Source organism: Wolffia australiana, chromosome 9 (assembly GCF_029677425.1).
Source record: "Wolffia australiana isolate 7733 chromosome 9, ASM2967742v1".
Classification (NCBI taxonomy): Eukaryota; Viridiplantae; Streptophyta; class Magnoliopsida; order Alismatales; family Araceae; genus Wolffia; species Wolffia australiana.
Genome location: NC_135843.1, coordinates 7,675,460 through 7,681,385, shown reverse-complemented (window position 1 = coordinate 7,681,385; position 5,926 = coordinate 7,675,460). Strand labels below are relative to the sequence as shown.

The 5,926-nt window shown below is 41.7% G+C and overlaps 1 long non-coding RNA gene across 5 annotated transcripts; it reads right to left on the bottom strand.

Moving 5' to 3' along the window:
• Nucleotides 1–902: 902 nt before the first annotated feature.
• On the bottom strand, nt 903–4,481 carry LOC144707725 (uncharacterized). 5 transcript variants are annotated; one of them, XR_013582527.1, is made up of 7 exons: nt 4,151–4,481; nt 3,961–4,057; nt 2,415–2,530; nt 2,155–2,322; nt 1,487–1,581; nt 1,280–1,396; nt 903–1,159 (listed from the first exon to the last, which is right to left on the bottom strand). It is a non-coding gene; the product is annotated as an uncharacterized LOC144707725 (long non-coding RNA). The 5 variants fall into 5 exon arrangements; XR_013582529.1 differs by having other exon boundaries at nt 2,155–2,294; XR_013582528.1 differs by having other exon boundaries at nt 2,151–2,530.
• Nucleotides 4,482–5,926: the final 1,445 nt, after the last annotated feature.

Below are 5,926 nucleotides of genomic sequence, written 5' to 3'. Positions count from 1 at the left end.
GATTTGTACGGATCAATTCAGTGAACTCTTTCCACTAAAGAGCACCCACTATCTATCCTTAGTGTCATCACACTAATGGCTACGGGACCGGCCATACTCATCATATGAGTGAGGCTAGATAGTGCTATTCTATCCAGATACTTCGAGGTCCTTCTCGTGTATCCTTCGAATATGAATGTTTAGAATACATCCTTAAAGACTAGTGATCTTCGTATTACGATCTCATCATAATTCACTATGTCGGATCATGTATTCATGGACTTCATTAGACGGATCACACGTGCACTATAATGAATATGTTCTATTAATGAATATGGAATGAGATGTGGAATGTGTGATTGGCTTGCCGGCCATATATATTTCCATCACATAAGACATGAAACTGAATCTTAATGTCAATTTTCAAATAATAATCAAACCACAGGTGCATGGATTTCTCCCCTCCTCAACAAAGATGGGTTGAGTAATTCACCTTCACTAGATATATTCAATTAAGGCCCTTACACATGAATCTCTTCCTTCTTCTTTGTGAGCTTTGTTATTGCTCTCACATCGTCATTATAGTACCTGAATTTTCCTAGAATTAATTTAAAGTATAACTTCTAATATCAAAAAGACGACAAATTTGTTATTTTCCATGATAATGTATAAATCTAGTTAAAAACTTTGCTTTTTGAATGAAATTTAATGTCCTTAAAAATTAATTATATGTATCACTCTATAGGGTAACTAGTGGAGCTGCTCGCAATGCTCACTTGGAGTAAAGAGAGAAGAGAGAGAAAGCAGGGCCGTCCTCGTAGTGGGAGAGAAGGAAATCAGTTTATGAAGAAGTAGGACAGTAAATCTGGTGATGATTTAAAGAATTCTTTCAATCATAAATGTTAACAATAAATCATCGCCAGATTTTGAAAAACTTAAAAAATCAACAAAAAGGATAAACCAGTATTAAATCATTGCGTAAAATACATTTTGAATAACTCATTTCTGAAAAATCTGGTCAGTTCTTGACTCGTGTCGCCATATGCTATCCTTGTTGATTCGTGTTGCCACTTCTTAACTCATTGTTGACCCAATCATCTGTTGGGATATCAAAATTGACTCTGTAGAACCCTTCCACCTCAGTTTTACTTGCGATGTTGTCTCTTCTGCCGGCTGCCACCTTAGATTATAAAAAAAGATGAACATAGCTGAAATCAAACTCAAACCCATCAAATTACCACAATTAATGATGCTGAAAATACTGATTGTGTCATTCATTTGATTCAACGGAAGAACTTACTGCTATATTGAGAGCAAGACTGCCCGATGGTAAGCAACAGTGACGTCGAAAAGGGGGAAATGCCCCCCTCTCCACACTTTCTTCTTCTCACACTTCTGGACAGTATTGTCTGTAGATCTGAGGATATATAGAAAGGCAGCGAGAAATTTCTCATTCAGTGAGTCACCAACGAATGTAGTAGGAAGTTAGAAATCACTAAGTTCTAACCTACTCATTATAAAAACCCAGTCTAAGAAGACCAAATGCGCATCCACCCATTTCATCAAATTTCGGTCTTATCAATCAATCGACTTAATCTCCGTCTGAAATTAAAACCCAGATTAGAACAACAAACTGTCCTTTACCCATAAAACAAAAATTCACAATCCGTTCTTGTCAATTAAGCAAAACTAATCTCCATCTGAAATAATAAAAAACCTGCTTAAAAAGACCAAATGTCATTGAACCATGAGACAAAATCTCGGTGGGCATCCGCCCAATTCACCAAAATTTTTTTATTTCAATCAACCGAATTAATCTCCATCTGAAATTTTTTAAAAAACACCAAGCTAAGAAAGAGAAATGCCTTTTACCCCAGAGACAAAACTCAGTTTACATCCGCTTAATTCTTTAACATTCGTTCTTGTCAACCACCCGAACTAATCTCCATCTTAAGTTATAAAAACCCAGCTTAAAATACCAAATGGGCATGCAGCCATTTTGGCAAAATTTGGTCCTGTCAATCAACCAAATTAATCTCCATCTGAAATTAAAACCCAGATTCATATGACGAAGTGGCGTTTAACCATGAAATATAAACTCGGTGTACATCCACCCATTTTAATTTACTACACTGAATGGAATTTATCAAAACTTATAGATATGGATTTACCTACCAGTGACCGGTCTAAAAAAATAGAATATCGTAGAAGTTTCTGATGTTGATCCAATCATCTGTCGGGGTATCAAAATTGACTCTATAGAGCCCTTTCACCTCAGTTTTACTCGCGTTGTTGTCTCTTCTGCCGGATGCCACCTTAGATCATAAAAAAAGATGAACAGAGCTGAAATCAAACTCAAACCCGTCAAATTACCACAATTAATGATGCTGAAAATATCGATATTTTTGTTCATGTTAACCAAGGGAAGAACTTACTGATATCCTGAGAGCAAGACTACCCGATGTTAAGCAATGGTGACATCGAAAAGGGTGAAATACCCCCTCTCCATGTTTTCGTCTTCTTCCACTTATGCGCAGTATTGTCTACAGATCTAAGGATACATATTTGAATTACTTCAGATCCGGTGGTTTTGCTTGGCAGAAATTAGGGCAATAGAGAAGGAAAAAAATTAGGGCCCCTCAATCAGAACTGAAAGTTAATTTTCTGTCAAAATGTTGGGATCTCGATCGGATGTGGACTCTTCAATCAGAATTTGGGGCTGTCGAACCGATCAAATGTGAACTTCGAGGTCAAAATGTATGGATATGAACTTCTCAATCACAATTTAGGAATTTCTAGAAAAATCAAAATTTTCTCAATCAAATTTCTCCATCGAATCAGAATCTTTTCAATCAAAATTTACTACTCTAGGTTATTTCTAGATAAAAAATTAGAGCTCTCGATCGAATATGAAATTTTTTTACTCCCCGTAGAGTACAAAAAGTTCTAAACATTCCTGTTTACGACCCAAACATTTGAATTTTGGTTTCTGAAACAATAAAACAACTAAAAATTAGATAATGAAACACATGAAACAAGTAAAACAACAAAAAATTAGAGTATGAAACAAATAAAACAACTACAAATTAGAGCTCTCGATCGAATATGAAATTTTTGACTCCCCCCAGAATATGAATTTCTAAACCAAAATGTTTGGCTCTCAGTCGGGAGACTGAGATCCAACTTTTAGAGCAAATAACTTCTGATCAATAAAAAGATTTTGATTTGGTGAAATGATTCTGATCGATGGAGAAATTTGGTGTCCATCGGTCAAAATTTTTCTCGATCTTTTGTCCTTCTTTATCACTGAGATCTAAAATTTAGAGCAAAATTCAGACAAAATTTAGGGGGCCTCTCAATCAAAATTTAGGTCTTCTCGAATGAAATTTAGGATCTCAAATTGAGATTAGAAGAAATCACCTTTTTGCTCAAATTTTGATTGAATTTTGCCAAACATTTGAATTTTGGTTTATGAGCCAAACATTTTGGTTTATGAAATAAATAAAACAACTAAAAATCAGAGCTCTCGAACAAAATTTGTATTCAAATCACTAAGAGACAACGCCACTAAGATAACCAGACTGAGAAAATGTCAGCAGAATGCCGATGAAACCATCATCCCCGCAGCAATTACGTCTCTCGGTTGCGTGCCAAGCACATCAAATTCAACCCTGCAACAGACTCGGCAAGAATTGGCTTGACTATCGACGATTGCAACTCCTCTGATGACGAAGAATATGACCAAATCAAAGGCACTAGCATTCTTCAGAGCACTGATGACCTTAGTAAATAGTTAAGAGAAGGGAAAAATAAGGCCATTGAAATCATCAGTCCTTTGTAAAAGGCTGATGAAATTCAGACTCATCAAAGGAACTAATGTGTGCAACAGACAAATAAATTAAACAGAGAAACACTGCAAAGAGCATTATAGATTCTGATATAAAATAACATTGGTAATTCTTGTGAAAGACTTGCGCTCACCCCGAATTTGAATGATAAAGAGAAGCTTAGCCTCAGGTTCAACATATAATCCACCTTTCAATCTGGCCTCCCGCTTCAACTGGCTCAGTTCCTTATCCTAAAAATCCAAAAGAAATCAGGAGATTAACAATATGAAATGGGTAATCTCAAACTATCTAATGAACTGTATGCCATCTTATGAATGTACTACCTTGGATTCATACATCTTGGAGTACTAGAGAGCCCTGCTGAAAATAATTTTGCAGTTTTCTGCATTCTACTTCTTCTGCTACTTGAGATCTTTCTTCTTGGTGGATGCCCATGCCTCGGCATGTTTCCTCTTCTTCAGAACTGACTCGGGGATGATGGCAGTCTTCACCCCCTCGGCCATGTCGATTACCTCTGATTAGCGTACCTGCGAGAGATCACCCAAGAGAAATTTGCAAACTTATAGACGGAGAACGCCGTGGGGGTAGGAGAAGCAAGGAGAATCGAGAGTGCCGGCGGGGTTGTTCACGCTAGGGTTTGGCTGCTGGCCTCCACGAACAGGAAGAGAGGTATAGGAGAAAGAGCGAGGGCACAATGGAATTTTATACCTTTGATGTAATACGATAAGCGTGCTGGGATCGGACGGCTCGTATTACGTCACAGGATGAGGATAAATAGATTCGTAATTAATGATTGGAGATGAATCACTTTTAAAATACTCTTTAAATGAGCAATATGGACGGCCACGGAAGAGGAACGACGATCAACATCGTCCATAGGGGAAGATATTGATCTGATTAAACTCCCAATGATCCTCGGGATCAACTAAGACGCCTAAGGAATGAGGGGCGTTTGACGGCCCAAAGGAGTTCGGCCCCAAGGTCAACAATTAACCCGCTACCACAAGAAAATCCTCCCCCTCGACGAAGGTGGCTATCCTACCAATAAAGTGATGAGAACCCGGCAGAGGACGAGATAGTGGACGACGGCACTGCAAGATGTAATAATACTGGAATAAAGAAGAGGAGACAGGTTGGTACCTGAGTCGTCGATAGTCCACGGCATGAGGGGGACGTCGCGTAGTTGACCGTAGATGAAGGCAGGTCCATCGACGAGCAGATCGCGGTGTCGGTGCTCGCAAGCGGGGCCAGCGCGAGAAGTCTGGCGCGCAGCGACCGGCGGGCGGAGAACACTCACGCGCCGAAGAGTTCCACACGCGCGGCTAAGGATGGTCCGCGTGGTCGGGCACGGACACGGAGAGGGCTGGCGGCCAGGAGGACCGTTGCATGCAAGGAGGAGGCGCGCGCACGCACGGACAAATCCCGTGCGCGGTGACTGGCGGGTGGAGGGGCACCCGCGCGTGCGCTGAGGTAGCCTGCACGCGCGGTTGACAATGAAGCACGGGGGCCGTGCGCGGTCCCGGACCTGCACACACCCACGGGTGGCGGGTATGTGCGGATGGTGCTCCGTGCACGTGGAAAGCGTTCGAGCGTGGCAGATGGTACGGGCGGAGAAGGGCCAGATGCGATGGTGAGCACCTGCACGCGGCATGACAGCGAGGCGCGGCGTGTAGCAGGGAACGGGTGGAAGAGGTTGGGTGCGGATGTGGGCCGGCGCACTCCAAAAGGGAAGGTGCGCGCGGGGATGATGACTGGCGTGTGGTTGCTGGTGGGCGGAGGTCGATGGCGAGCGATGCGTGGGCTTCCAAGAAATAGTTTCTTGAAGGCTAACCTCACCAAGAACCTCAAGAACTGGCATTTCTTGATCTGGAGAGGGTTATTGCTGGCGGTTGGCAGGCCCTTGGGAAAGAACGTGGTCGGCACGTACCCGGAGTGGTCTCGATGAGGACGGCTGGCGACGCTTCTCCCTCGTAGATGCTTTCTTGAATCCTTGAGAGTCCTTCGGAGTGATCTCGATGGAGGGTCCCTTGGTTCCAAGAAAAGGTCAACTTCTTGAATCTTTAGATGTCTTCGAAGTGATCTCGACGAAGACAATTGAA